This window comes from Phasianus colchicus, chromosome 16 (genome assembly GCF_987193195.1).
Source record: "Phasianus colchicus chromosome 16, bPhaCol1.hap1.1, whole genome shotgun sequence".
NCBI classification, from domain to species: Eukaryota; Metazoa; Chordata; class Aves; order Galliformes; family Phasianidae; genus Phasianus; species Phasianus colchicus.
Window position 1 is genome coordinate 5748056 of NC_143451.1, and position 16147 is coordinate 5764202.

Below are 16147 nucleotides of genomic sequence, written 5' to 3' on the forward strand. Positions count from 1 at the left end.
AGATTTCTATATGGGCTTATTTCTTACCTTTAGTTGGAAGCTTAGGTACTGCCTAGGTGCTGTGCCCAATTTTTCCAATTTCTTCTATAGGAAACATTTTTTAAATGGTATTTAGGCAATGTATGACCTTGGATACTATACATGTATGCCTACCCAGCTGTAATATATTTGTCAGTCAATGGCTACATATAGATAGATAGATAGATAGATATAGATATATATAGATATATAAAATAGATATAATTTTACTGAACTTACTTAGTAGGGACCACCAATGCAGTTGAAATCTCCTGGGCTAAGAAAAGAAAAGAAGAGCCAGGAGGGATTTCTAGAATTGGTCCAGTGAATTTATAACATGTGTAGGGGAGGCTACAAGCCTTTTCTAATTTTTGAAGGAATATTTACTGCTTTTTTTCCCAGCTTCCTATATACTGCATATACTTAAGTATAAATGATGTGAATTAAAACAAAACAACATCCATGCAATTAAGATGATGCTAAGTGCATAACATTGATTTTATCCAATGAAAAGGAAAAAATTGGAGTTTCAAAAAATTCCCATTTGGGATTGTGCTGTCTGTGATGTGTATGGTAACCAATTAGATGATATAGTAAAGGTCATATAAAAATACTACAAGAAATAGTAAGTTTCCTTTTTTTCTTTCTGAAATTCAATGTTCAGCCAACAATTAACTGTTTCAAATGTGAAGATAGAAACAACATACAACCATATACAGTTAAAAGCATGGGAATGGTCTAGGCAAAGTAACTAAGGTGGTGACATGTGTAGGAATATTACTTAATGCCATTAACAGACAGTGAGGAAGTTATATACTTCCTTTTGTTTACAATTTTCCGGACAGTTTATCTTTACAGTGATTAAAGATATATATTTCCTATTTCCTTCACAGTAGGTAACTGAAACTTATGCATCAAATTAAACTCACCGCTCACCTCTCTCAGTATGTTTGAGATCCTTCTCTAGGAAATCACATTTCTGTTCCAGAAGAAGAGGAGCAGGTAGAGATGGTGCTCATCTTGTCTATCATCTTGCTCCAAGGAGGGATCAACTGTACTTTTTCTGTTTCTGACAGATGAGTATATAATAGTTCTTAAAGATCTCCAGTTATGAAGGTTTTGCAGTGTCCTCAAAGGAAATCTATCCTGAGCTTAGGTGTACTTACAATTACAAAGATATTCCTAATATCAAACCTAAATCTCCTTAGCTGTGAGTTAAGCTCATTAATTCTTACAGTATCACAAGAAAAAAAAGCGAATAGATGACTTCCTTCCTTTTAGTACATTAGGAGTGTTATCAAATGTCTTCTTTCAGCTTTTTTCTTCTATTTAAGCTTCTCTTGTAGGACAAATTGAAGATCTTTTCTTGTTCCTTTTTCCTATTTTTCCAAATTACTCATCTTTTTTTCTTGAACAGCAGTGACAAAAATAGATGCAATATATTTGATGCTATCTAGATGAAATATTTTCTCTGGAACATAGCAAAATATTCCTTTATGCCTTCCAGGATGTTGCTTTATTTCTTTATAAGGGCATGACATTTACTGACTCATAAACAACTTATGATCTGCTATAACCTTAAGATCAGGTCTTCAGTGTTCCTTGTTAGCTGACTGTTCGCTGAAATTCCTTTGTGCTTTTAAATTTATTAGTTCCTTTTGAATTGCACTTAATTTTCCAGACTACTTCTCCAATTAGTCATATTTTTCTGGGGAATTTTTAGGTGAGTTTGTATTTGCTTGTGGGTTTTTTCCCCAACTGTTTTTTGGTGTTATAACTTCTTGCAGTTCTGTATTCTTTCAAAACATGACTGTAACTGACCGCACTGAACTCTATGAGAACCAGTCCAGACGGTGAAGGAACCTGGCTAGATAACCCCTCACTGCTGGCGGGTACCTAACAACTGAGGAATATTGTTTTCCATTCATTTTTGCATCAACAATAACTCATCTATTTCAATTCTTTGTTTGTTTTAAGCTGACCCATAAGATTGTGTCCACGTATGTACATATTTCAGAATGTCTAATGATTTTTTCTTTCTGTTTTCCGTAACCTGTTACTTGCCATAGAGACAAATTAAATGCATTTCTCGAGACTGCTTAGTGCAAAATCTGTTTTGGACTGTTTCTCATCCTTTTGAAGCTTACAGCTGAGCTTGTAGAATATTTGTCCCAGGAAAGTAAGCTAACTGCTCTGCACTGTTCCATCCTGTTTTTCAAACACAGATATGCAAAACATTAGTCCTTTGTTTGCATGATATTTCACCATTCTCTTATGTTACAAAAGAGTGTTAATTTTGACATTGCTTTAGTCAGGTCTCTAAACCACTTAATTCACTCTAGATGATTTGAAAAGTGTTTAGTTTGTTTACACGTTCTGAACTTGTTGTTCATATATTTTGGAGGTGTTTTTTCACTGAGTCAGTGGTGGTACTTGTACCAGCTTACCTATTTGATCTCACCAGTGCAGTTTGAAGCGAAAATGAGAATAAACTTCACTTTCTCCATTTTCATCTTTCTAGTTTTTCTTCTCTGTGCAGTAACAGATCAGACCCCCCCACACCTTTTTTTTTTTTTTTTGTCTTTCCCTTTTTGGTCTTCCCTTCAACGCTAACATACTTCAGCATGCTGTCAGGTGACTGCCTGAAATCCCTTGCTGGTTGTGTCTGTGTGCTTTTGGCTCTTCTACTTTGTATGTGTGCTCATGCTATTCCTCTGTAATTAAAAAGAAAAATAATTCTAATGTCTGACCTCTGAAGTAAATAAATACATTTATGATTTAGGCAGCAGACTTCTTGACAGTCTTCTGTGTCACTTGTGCACTTAAGTAGTCCCTCTTTGCAGGTTGAACTCTTGGTTTTCCTTTGTTTTTCTTTCCTTAACTGTAAACTGGCTGCTGATGATCTGCCTGTTGGAGGTCTGGAAAGGCTTATTCGAAGCATACTGAACTCTACGTTTTGTGAGATATTGAGTTTTATTTAGTCATATCCCCTCTCTTCACATGATTATCAACTCTTACCTCAAGAGCTCTTCTGGGCAAACAGCAGAAGGGTTACTATAACTATGGTATGATGATACTGAGGAAATCACAGAATCGCACAGAAACGTGTGAGTTAAGTGATTTGTAGCAAAAAATGGATAAGAATTTGAGAGAGAGGTATCCTACAGGTGAACTTTGGCGATGCATGTGATGTGGTAGGGGTTAAGCACTCCTGTCTGTTTGTAAAGTCAAAATATTTTGTTGTTTTGTGTTTCTTTTGAGAGATTATTCTTTCCCTTCTTAGCAGGTCTCAGTGTTTTCTCTGAGTCTATCTTTCCTGTTTGGCTGTGGAACAGGAGTCTTCTGAGGATTCTGCTGTGTTGGCTTTTTATCAGGGAGGAAAATACACAAACTAAGGCTGAAGTGAAAAGGCCAGAATAACTTGTTGAAAAGTATGGATGCGAGACTTTAAGAAGTCTTTCATTTCAAGTTCTTGCTTTAAAAAGAAAACGTTACGCAAACATTTTAAATTTTCTTGTCTCAACAATTCCATTCTCTTTCACAGTGAAGTTGTTGTAAGACAGTGTTAAATTGGATGAGTGGATGAATTTGGGAGATCAATACTGAAAGGCTGCTTAGAACGCATCCATTTTGACTATTATTTTTAGTTACTCAGTTTTTGACAACACTGCAGACGTTGTCTACGTGACCTGAGGATTTATGTCAGAGGACTGTATAGCTTGTTTCCGGCTCTTTGTGTTTTACACTTTAAATGTACTCATCTCATTAAATATAATTCCAGAAGAGGGCACGTGGTGGGGACTGTTACTTTTTCTTTCTTTCTTTTATTTCTTCTCTGCATCAGCAAAGGAGTATGTCATTATTTCAGTGTATGAAGAATTCCATAGAGGTCTAAGTCAGATATTGTTTTCTGATTCATTATCGTACAGTAAATACAATTAGCAGACTTGGTGAGTTTCCTGGATGCGGCCAGTACTGCAGGGATTTTGTTGCTTTACATAGAGAGATGGGGGAATGACGTGCTATTTTTTTTTCCCTTATTGTCTCTGTGCCAAAAAAAAAAAAAAAAAAAAAAAACCCTAAAAGAAATTTCTTACTTTAATTGTACAGTGCTATACTAGTATGTAATGTTTTTCTGTATATTGTGTGATCTTAAGATCGATGAATGTTGTTTAGCACTGAAGTGTTGTATGCTTCAAAAAATGACAAAAATGGATTTTATGCATATTTAAATGCTTGCTATACCTTTCATAGTGAACAAGATTATCAGCATCTGAGAATGATTGCTGAGCATAACTGGGAAGATCAACTTTAGTGGAAGTGCATAATCTTGAGTAGCTTTATAAGCATGACATTTTAAGAAATCGTCTCTGTCAACAAAAGGTATTTTTAACTTATTTAAATGTTCTGAAACTTTTTTCTGCTGCTGCCACTCCGCTTTGTGCTTCATATAAGGTGGTTTCAGTTTAGATTATAGTGCTTTGAAACCAGCATACAAGCATTTATGGTAAGAACTTGTTTGTGGTAAGGATACATTTCTCAAAATGGAATTTGCCATGCATTAAGAGAAACGTGCAGCGTCCTCACCACAGTGCGCCGAATCCTTCCATTGACAGTAACTTATTCTAATTTCAAAGAATAAGCAACCTTGTACATACTGTATCCTTAAAGTCATTGTCACAAAATACTGCAGTGTAATCTCCTTTTCTGTCAATAAGCTGATGAAATGTTCCCCATCTACCTCCATTAAAGAAATCTAAACCTAAATTAACCCAATTCATTAGTTATTTCATAAAATGAATAGAAACTAACTTGTAATGTTTAAGGCCATAGAAATCATGTTTAATTGTACTTGATTGTACTACTTGTACTTATACGCAACGTGTAGCGCATCTCCAAAGCCTCAAACTGTTAACCAAAGAGTCAGTTCTGGAACAGCAAAGATTTAAAACTGCACAGTTCATGGGGTGAGCGCAGAGTCCTGACTAGCTGGACTTATTTCAGAGAATATGTAAAGAGGCAATGGGTTGGAACATGGCAAATTACCACTTAACGTAAGATACAACTTTTTTCACCATAGAAGAGGTAAATTGCTGGAACGGGGCCCATAGAGGATCGCCATTCTAGAGGTGTTCAAGTCCAGACCCTTAGCAAACTGCTCTAGCTGAGCTTGCTTTCCCTTGAGATTTGCAGTAGAGACTCCTGGAGATCCCTTCCTACTTACTGGTTCACGATGCCCAGAACCACAGCTAATTCAGCTTTTTCACAGCTTTGCCTCTGCAAAATAGACTGGAATTGAGAGGACTGAAATATCTTAAAAGGCCGTTGGAATGAAATATTCAGGAATGTTTATCAGTCAAAAAGCTGAGGAATTTCAGGTTGATATGCAGTCTTCTAGACGTGTCTAAAACTGAGCTGAACATCAACTCCTAGACTTTAGCAGGCTGGCCGTGCAATTCTGAATTTACTTTCTAAATTGGCAAGTAACTTGTTGAGTACATTTTAAAGAGCATAGCAGAACTCCGAGCCAAGAAATACAAAATGAGGTGGAATGTGTTTATAACCGCATTAGTGAATGTGTATGTGATATGATGATGAGTCCCAGAAGTTGCATGCTGAAAACTGTATTGTTTAACCTTTCTAATTCACCCTTTCATATGCTTGATTTAATATCACTGCGGACGCTTTTTCTGCAGATAAGTATTATTTTTTTTTGTAAAATGCTAAAAAAATGTCAGTAAAGGTATGATTTTGATTGTTGTACAATCAAAAGCTTGTACAACTTTGTGTATGTATTTTCTGTTTATTATAGGCAGAAAATACTTGGTTTTTCCTCCAAAATTAAATAAACATTTAATTAAATTAAGATTCTCTCTTCAAAATGGAGTTCACAAATATCTAATCCCAAAGCTGCAATTTCTCAACCTTCCTCCTCTTCTGTGAGATGTTGCTATGGTTATTACCCTGCTGGGTAGCGGAATGCAGTAATTTGTTAAGCAATTCCTTCCTTCCACAATACTGTACACATATATGAGAGGCTTGTGTTTACTAAGTGCATTGGTGTGACAAGGATGCTGTTTTTCACAAATCCTTCTAATCTGAGTCATGGTTTATAAAGCACATAGATTTTGGGTTAGTAACAGAAATTGGTTATCTGGTGAAATAAATTTCTCTTGTAGCAAAAAATAATTTTGAAGAAAGCTTTGCCAAGTATTTTTGTCTCAAGAAATTTAATGACCCATTTATTTGAATGACAGAGCAGTAGGTAGCATGATACCTTTTGTGTTTTTAGGAGATTATTAGTCAGGTGGCAAAATAATCAGAAGCTTGGGAGGTAGTGCTTCATGGGTCGTAATCGAGGCTTGATAAGAAACAGAACAGTACTGAGATGTGTTTAAGAAGAATGGTGAAGATAATTTTCCTGCATCATCTGTCATGCTTCATTCTGATCTGACTTGCCTCAAATCTTAAAGCATGAATATAATATAAATGGTAACCAGTAATAAGATTCACAATGCTGTTTTTGAATAAGGCTTGCATCTTCAAAATAGCATGATATTTGTAAGGCAGTTAGCTTGTAGATTTAGTTCTTGAAACAACTGGGCTATGTTGAATGTTATAAAGCAGTTGAAAACTTAGAAGGAGGTTTTGTCAGAGCAAACAGAACAGAAATTTTCTATTTTCTTGATGGATAGTTGGGTTTAAAGGGATAAAACTGCAGAGAAGCTGTATATGTTCATTGTATTAAGTGAAAAAGGTGTTGCTCTGTGGAAGTAGATTTCAGAGCTTGAAAGAACAAACATAATTGTGATGATATGTTAAAAGACGCAAGGAAGCAAGCTGTGGGTTCAGCAGTAGTTCTTATTTAGGTTGACAACCTAGGAGGTTAATGTTTGGGAATGGTAATGGTAGAAATTGGTACTGCTCCTTGTGCTTTTTTCAGAAGTTCACAGGAGATCAGTCTCAATACCACTTTATGCTGTATACAAGTAGATACTTTTTGCTTTCATCTTTAAAGGCAGGGAATGTATTTGCACCTGAAAAAACGCGTAGGCTAATTAGGCTTATTGCTGGAGGGAAGTGGGAGAAGATTTCCACCTCTGCCTGGTAGCAAACCGGAAGGTGTCACACACTGCTTCAAATCCCTCCAATTACTTAAATATTTAGGCATATATCATGATCTTAAGCAGTGATGTATTTGCATGTCCAGTATTTTGTTACTGCTACTGTTTCTTTTCATGTTGCAGAAATTTTGTATTCTCTTGCCAACGTGCAGCTATAGCAATAGGCAGTCCTTTCCATTGAATGCACAAATATCATTTCTTTGACTTTACACTGGAAAGTATCTACTATATATCTGCTATGCTGCTTTATCGAGTCGCAAGGTGATTATTCTGCTGTGGATTCTCCTTAGTTTCATCCAGTCTTGTTATAATGACTGAAGTGATAGAAATTCTGCCTCTTCCTTTGGGAGAGTATTTGTTCTATAGCTTAATTAATCCCACAATCAGGTGGTTTTTCATATTATTCAAACCAAATGTTCTTAATTAAATCCTAGCCTATCCTGCTTTGCATGCTTAGCAGAGCATATTAGAATCGATGGTCTATGTTTTTTGTACATTATAGCAGCAACCTCAAATGATGTTAGGTTTATCTTGTTAGATTTTCTTCTTATATATCCTGTTGCTCTTCACTGTTCACTGATGTTTGCAGGATGGAAAAATTCTGGAGTCCATTTTTTAAAATGGGAAGAAATGCTTGAAAATAAATAGCTTCATAGGCTTAATGTAGAAATGACACTTGAGACTCAGTTTCTGGTAGCCTATGGTAGGAAGTTGTCCGTTATCTAGCTGGATTTAGACCCTTGGCTTGTTTCATACAGCTCAGGAATTAATATCTCTGTATGATGTGATGTCCATCCACCATGCCACACTCCCACATGCTGGCTCTTATAGCAGTAATGATATGGAATCCTTGCACGGTGAATGAAATAACGGGGCAGGAATATAAATTGATCACATCTTATTTCAGTGGAATATTAGATAAAAGCACAAATGGCATTTCATTCTTTTCCCCCTTTCAGCTGTTTGTGTATTTCAGTGCTATGTTTCAGAAGTGTGTTGCTAGGGTTTCAACAAACTCCTCAGTTCATTTTCATAGGATGAAGTGTAATTTTTATTGCATTCTTCTGGATTTTTTTTCATTCAGTCTTGCAGAAAAAGTACATCTGTCAAATGCACCTGTCTTTCTATACTGAATTGTCAAAAATTGATGCATTGCTCCCAGATGCATAGAGATGTGTTGTTCTCAGGCCCTTATTTTTCCTTTCTAAACTGCCTAAGATTCTCCTAAAATTTATTTACCACAATAAATAAATTCACAGTTGTAAATTCACAGTAGATTAACTGCTCTTACTCAATATCCACTTCTTCACTGGCTTAAGTCCATAACATTGCTCCCCAGATCTGAGGAAACTTGCTCTAATGTGTAGAATATTGGAGAATGTGAAGTTTTTTGGAAGTTTGGCTAGTATTATATGCTATTGCATTAGTTTTTATGGTATTTTTTTTTTAGTCTGTGATATCCTCCCTTAATTCCCGATCTCCCACCTCATTTTTCTGTAACCAGACAAGATCAGTCTATCTGATTCCATGCTGAAGTTATTTGCTGAAAGATCTTGTGAAAGAATATGCCCTTAAAATGGAAGCGTTCAGGAAAATAAGCTTAAGTGAATGGCAGACTTAGAATGTAACCTGCAACGTGTGAATTTATGTGTAGTAGGAAGAAAATTTAATAGAGCTTATTTCCTCCAAGATACTGATAGTGGTAGTCACAATAGAAAAATCTTGGTGATTACAATCAACAAATCCTATAATCATTTTGATATTGAAGTTAATATGTTGATTTTGAGATTATGATCATGTTGATGATAAGTAAGGACAAATTACATGGTAATTATGTTGTTTGTAAGTTGGACCAGGTTCCCCATGTTCTTAAAATATCTCTAGGTGTGGAGATTCTACAAGCTCCCTGGGGCTCACCTCCAATGTTTGAATACCCCTTACTGGGGGGAAAAAATAATCTTCATATTTGGTTTAAATTGCTATAATTTGTGTCATTTGTCTGTCATCCTTTCAACACTTCCTCCAGCCTGGCTCTGTGTTCTCTGCACCTGCCAGCAGGCAGCTGTAAGGCAGTAAGATCCCATTTCCTTCCTCCTCTTTTCACCAGAAAGGAAGAAGAGAACAAGAAGAAAGTAAGAGTTGTGTGCAGCCCCTGGCGACCCTGGTAACTCTCCAGTGGAGTCTCTCCAGTTTATCGATGTCCTTCTCGTACTCAAGGCCTGCGGGGGTTGGAAACACACAAGGATGTGCTCTCAGCAGTGCCAAACAGATGGGAAGGCTCACTTCCCTGAGCTTGTTGGCTACACTTGAGCTAAAACAGCTTGGGATGCTTTTTGTCTTCTCTGCTGCAAGGGCTCAATGCTGCCTAGTGTCCAACGGATGTGCGCAAGGGCCCCAGACTGCTTTCCAGCTAGTCTACCACACCTTTCCTGTTGTGTTGGGTTAATCCAGCTATGGCCAGGCCTCTGTTTACCTTAGAACTCCCTGGTGTTCCATCTGCCCGTTCCCTTACCAAGCGAGATACTTCTAGAGGCAGTCCTTCCTCGCAGGGCATCAACCAGTTTGCCCACATGCCAGTAATGCCAATCTTCTGTGCTTTACGTGTGTTGAGGGGGTTTGGGCTCAGTGTAATTATGAATAACAGCACATTAAGATTTGCTGTGGTTCGGTTAGCTTCCTAGCGATTGCATGTCAGTCAGCACAGCTATGGGTGGTTTGTGATGACTGGTGCAGAGGAACTAGTATATGCATTAATGGGTGGGATCACATCAGATAATACAGTAATGTGAGGCTTGTGAACAAAATTCAGAGACATCTATTGTTTTCTCTAAAATGAATTTAATCCCTAGCAGACTGCTTCTGGGGAAAAAAAAAAAAAAAGATACAGCACAGGTATACAGCTGTAAACTTCGGATACTAAGGTAGAGTAACTCCTCTTATTCAGCAATAAAACATTAAAGCTTGTTTCATCTATTCTTTTGACAGCTGCATCTTAAATGACCTGGAAAAGAGGTATCCAAGCAAAATATAGTAGGACTTTAAAACCCTAAGAGAATTTAGTCCCTAAATTGTCTACAATTACTTGACACCCACACATGCTGGCTTTAATGTATTACACTGGGCATGTTGATGAGTTCACAGGCAGTTTTGCATTAAAATCACTGAGCAAAGCATGGAGACTTTTCACTCTTTATGCGAGGAACCAAACTTAATAAATACTTTGTGAATATAGCTTTTTGTGTTAACTATATTTATGTTGGCACTTATCATTTTAAAAGAAACTATTAAGCATAGCGTTAAGAATTGGGAATGTATATAATAGTTATGACATGTAAGTAGAGCTGTGAACTGACCTCTTCATCAAAGTAAAGAGGTGCATAAACAGAGATGCCGGGGCAACATTTTAACATTTCAGCTTTGTACTTTTCCTTGAGGACTAAAACTGATTTCTATTTCATAGAGAGGAAAAAAAAAAAAAAAAAAGGATAATTCATTTCTTCCATTTAAAGGCTAGATCCTTTAGCTTCAATTAAAATGATAATAGTTGATGGAAGAATGGGATCTTATAAATTTATAAATTAACATAAGGTTTTATACTGTTTTTTCATTCATACTTCATTTTTTTTTTATAAGCAAACTTTGGTTAATGAAGCCTTATGACCTTGGTAAATCTTACTTCTATAAATAAGAAAAGCTTTAGAGTAGAGCTATACTTTAAAAAAAAAAAAAAAAAAAAAAAGTTGGAAGAGAGCTCTGTATAGCATTTCTGACTTCTCTGCATTGCTAGAAATAAAGCCAAGAAACGTATTTTAGGTTTTCACAGATTTTCAGTGCAATAGCTTAGGGAACTCAAATGAAAATGAGGAGGCCTTAAAGAACACAGGCATTATAAATACTGTGAAGAAATATCAACTCTTTCAGGGAAACTTTGCTGTGTATTACAATAACATCTTAATACCAATTGAAATTTATCTACTTTTTTTTTTTTTTTTTTTTTGCTTCAACTTCCTTTTGTATTAGAGGACTAGGATTCCAGTGCTTTACAAAACAATCTGAGGCATACAACCTTTCTGCTAGTTGATCTTGGTGCAAGTTAATATTAGGCCTCAGTTTCCCTGTCTGTAAATGGAGATAATGATACTCATCTCTTGTAAATCGCTTTGGGAACTTTTCATTATAAAAGTTGAATATGATTATTCATTATGTTTGCTTCCTATGAATATTCTAGTGAAAGTGTTTCGCAAGGGGATGATTAATTTTCAGCAAATATCGGGGACTTGAGAAAGTGAGTTTATATCCTCATAAATATAAATGTTCTGTTTCAGATATTGAGGAAATGTGACATATTTGTGTTCCAAACGACTAAAGCCAGTATGTTGAAATAATGAACACTGAGCCCCTGTGTGTTAATCGCGTGTTCTTTTCATGCCAAGAGCTACTGAGTTTCCCTTGTTTCAAGAGGCAGTGATTCTGAATGAGGAATATACATAGGTGAAAAAGCGTGGAAGCGATGCAGATATACAGTTGGCTTACGCTTTAGATACAGTTGGCGTAAGTTATGATTATTTCCAAGTGCTACGGTGACAAAATATTGGATGCGTAGTCTGACAGGTTTTGAGTACCCAAAGTGCTGGTACATCAGTCAGGTTGCAATGTGATCCTGTGAACATCACAGATGTCATTCTAGTGTATCTCTGCTTATGTATTAAACGATATTCTCTATTTATATTTCAGAAAAGCCTTGGATGTCAAGAAAAAATAAAAAAGGAATCTATAATTTGTCCTTATAAAGCTTTCCGGTGGCTGGTCATCCTCACCTTAAAGAACATTTGCAAATGGAAAGAACAGAGTTATTCTGTCAAGTTTTGGTTTCTGAGTTGTCTCTGTGAAGCTGCCTAGATGGTAGAATCACATAACTGTAGGGACTAGATATGCTAAGGATATCTTTTTCTACCCAAAATTTCTAACTTGAATTGATATTTGTCATATTTGCATTCTCCATTGGGTTTCTCAGCTTTCTATAAAACTGCCAGATGCTCTACAGACGAAGGGACTAGAGAAATGTCTCATTCCCACTTTTTACTCTGTCACATAATGAATTAGGTTGGTTTTTTTTTAACTATTATCTTGATAGAATATATGAATGACCTTTACGCTATATTGTCTATTTCCCTGTCAGTCAAAACAGCAGCTTTTGTTGGCTTCAGTCTGTCACTTGCAGGGAAGGATCTGCATTTCTTGCTCCTAACGAAAATTCTACCTTGTTTGTTTCAATGAAACTTTCTCAAGAAATAGGCATTTATTGTGGATTTTCTTGCTGTGTTATCCACAGTTCTTATTAGGAGTATTTCTGTTCATCAACATTGTGATAAAACAATTCTACACCTTGTGATTCTTTTCTTGTGGCTTTCTCCTTCTCCACATTTGCACAGTGATCCTCTGGGAAGAACAATTTTGGTGCATGGGGAGATGTTTACTTTTTTTTTTTTTAAAAAGCACCTTGATGTAGGAGTATTCATAATAGTAAGAATAAAGCAGGAAAATGTTCCTTCTTGAAATAATTAAATCTAACAAACAAATCTAGAAAAGGAAACATAAGAGAACAGGTATCGAAACTGCCATTTTCATCTTGCTATTGAAAAGCAAGATGTAGGCAGCAGCTATTTTACTGTTTGACAAACATGCTAGTGTATGTTTAACACAGTTCTATTTCACTGTGAAGAGCATGGAATAAGAAGTTAGAGCAAGATGGACTCATCTCTGTCCATAAAGCAGAACCCTTACAGTTTTTATTGCAAACTCTATGCTGGGGAGGAGCAGAAGCAAACTGCCTGACCAGTCAGAAACAAGTTGCATCAGGAGAGACGTTTATATGGTGACCGTAAATTTAGTTGCTGATATGAGTAAATAGCTCTTTCAGTAAACAAAAAAAATTCAACCCTCCCTAGAAAGACCAATGTAAGGCTGCCTCTAATCCATGTAGGGAACAATCTCAATTCCTAGAGATGAAATACCAGAGGCATAACTGAAGTATGGGCAACGTGAAACAAGGGAAGTTTTCAGGTAGTCCAAAAGAGGTGAGGCAGTAAGCAAACAATATTCATACACGAGTTTCTCTAGTATAGCTTTTAAAAAAAAAAAAGTTATTTTCACTCATGGGAGGTTGCTGAGAAATCATTGCCCTGTGGGCAGGCTAGAGGTCAGCAAACACTTGTTCCAAGCCTCTCTTCCAAGGTGAAGATTAGTTGGGGCATTTAAAATGAAGAAAAAAAACAAAACAAAACAAAACAAAAAAAACAACAGCAAGAGCTAATAAACAGGCCAAAGATCTTTATAATTTTGTCAAGTTTATTTTCTTTTTTTCAGAGTTTTGAACAGATATTGAATTGTGCCTGGAATGTGTGATTGTTTTGTCACTCCTGCTGCACCAAGGGATTTTTTTTTTGGCAGTTATCATTAAATAAAAACTGCCAGAAAGAGTTGAGCTGGAGGAACATATTTGAAAGATTCCTGCACCAGTCAAACTCGCTTAGCCCCTTAATCCCTTACATTGGCAGTTGAATCCAAGAGACATGTAGTAGTGCACAGAGGAGCTATAAACAAACAAAACTTGAAGCTCTTGGCACCAAAAAAAAAAAATAATAAAAAAAATCTTGTTCTCGTAAGTACATTGCAATAAAACAACAGCTTCTGAACATCAGTGGAGAAAGAAATAAGATGTGAGAAACTTGAATTTGGTGGCCTTCCCACCGTGGGGAGAAACACACGAGAGAAACAACAAGAAAGAGGTTGAGGCAAATCCTAAAGATAGTGTGAGAGGTTTCTGAGGGTTTATTAATAAAATACACTGATAGATCACATACAGAAAACTAAACCAGTCAACCATTTGAATAACAAAGTATTTGTTTAATACACTGCAACACACAGCCCTAAGGTATCTTGTTTTTCTTTTATTACACTTTATACCATCGCTGTTATACCATTCTTTTTTAGCCCATAGTTGTTTGCATTATGCTACCTTTTCACTACACAATATGGGAAATAATTAAATAAGCATTGATATTGCATTTTCAAAGTGCAGTGATGACAGCAAGGATTCATTCTCATAACTAAGAATGTTTTACTGTGAATAGCTTGAATATCCTGCTAAAAATGCAACGTGAAGAACTTTTGTCCTGACTTAATGATGCATGTGCCTTAAGCTGAAAAAGCAACATTTGGAAATGTTAAGTTTTAGTGGATTGAAATTCTACTACATTAAAAATACTACTCTACTGTAAAATGCAGACTGAAATAGAAATGTTACACCAAATGGATAGCATGTGAAGAAGCTGAAGTTCTTCAGTTGGCCCCTTTTTATATGTGAAAGGTTTTTGCTAGTGGAAACAAGCATAACGTTCTACAGCCACTTTTTCAGGTGGGGTGGATATGTGGGGAATTAGGAGAAAATCACGGAAGATAAAACTAAGCTATCAACAGTGAATTTGGTTGCTATCTTTTTGCATTATAATTTGTGATTTAATTTTTGTGAGTGATATTAATTTTGTGTGAATTATAATTTGTGATTTAAGCAACCTGTACATGTCTCTTTATGCCATCTGTGATATAGGTTTAATCCTACAGTGCTTTTAAGCATTTGATAAACTGCTTCCTCAGGGCCAGGAGCGCTGAGAGAATGCAGAGTGAGAACAAGGAAACCACTGGGCAAGTGCTTTTGTGTATAAAGTGGCTCTGCTGAAGCAGGGATTAGGAATGTAGCATACCTGAAGGGTTTGCCAGCTTCCTTAGGCCTGGAGCAGAACAGCTGTGTAACTATGCTGTGTGGGAATAGCTCTGAGGTCTCTGATAAACCAGGATCTTTTGCTCCATTTGGTGCCCTACAGGTGTCCAATACCTAATAATGCTGTTAAGTATCACCTCTCCTAAGACACGGGATTTAATTTTGTTGGTTTTGCTCTAGAATGTTCCCTGTGGAAGTCAGTACTGCAGGAGAGGTGGTAAGGGGCCACTGCAAGAGACTGAAAGCCTCCCAGGCAGATCAAATGCAACATAGGCGACAGAATACGGATACAGCATAATGTGTGATTAATACACCATAATGTATTAATCATGTGCCTCACTGCTATCATCTCTGGAGAGCAGAGAAATTATGATTTGTTGTCTAAGTGTGAACTAAATAGATATTCCCTATTTATTTTGCAATACTCAGCCCTCAAGTCAGAATGATATTTTAATTGTATGTTTTCCTTCCACATCCCAAGGTTTATTCACTGTTTCATATTCACTACATCATAATTTTGTCCTAGACTTCATGTGGGACTTATTTTCACTTACACGAATATCTCTTCATGTTGTTCTGTCACTGAAAAGGGGAACTTAAAGTGGGAGTAAATTACACTAATATCTAGCGCTGTTTTTGTCAGAAGGATGTAAAGCAGTGTAATCGTAGCTGAATGTTATGTCCATCTGCTCACTTTTGTTCTCAACAAAGAGAAATTCTTTCCTCAGATAAAAAGGATGCAGCGAGAAGTGAAGAGCAGACTAACGTAGATTAGTGGAAAATACAGCAGCCCTTTTTGTTACACTTCTGCTTCAAACCGGTTGAAAAATGTCTGTTTGTTTCCTGAGCAGACATGTTCCCTGGAATACTGCATTGTTATCTCAGTTTAGGTAAACTCATAATGGCTGCGAATTGTAGATCTGCAGTATTTTGGAAGAGTGAATGTGTGTGAGTGCATCTGTGTGCTGTCCCTGACAGTACAAGAAATTATTTACTACTGGTGAGCAATGATGGCTTACTTAAAATAAGTGCTTACTGTTAGAGCGGTTCTATTGCAGTACACTTCCAGTGGAATTCCTTAAAAATTGAAGTTAATTTGAAGGACTTTTGCTTAGAAAAACTATGAGTTGGTATTGAAGCACTGTATGTTAAGAGGAAAGCTTTTGAAATCTGTTTAGAATCTTCCTACCTGTTGATCTTCATTTCAGAATCCAGTGCTGTCAAT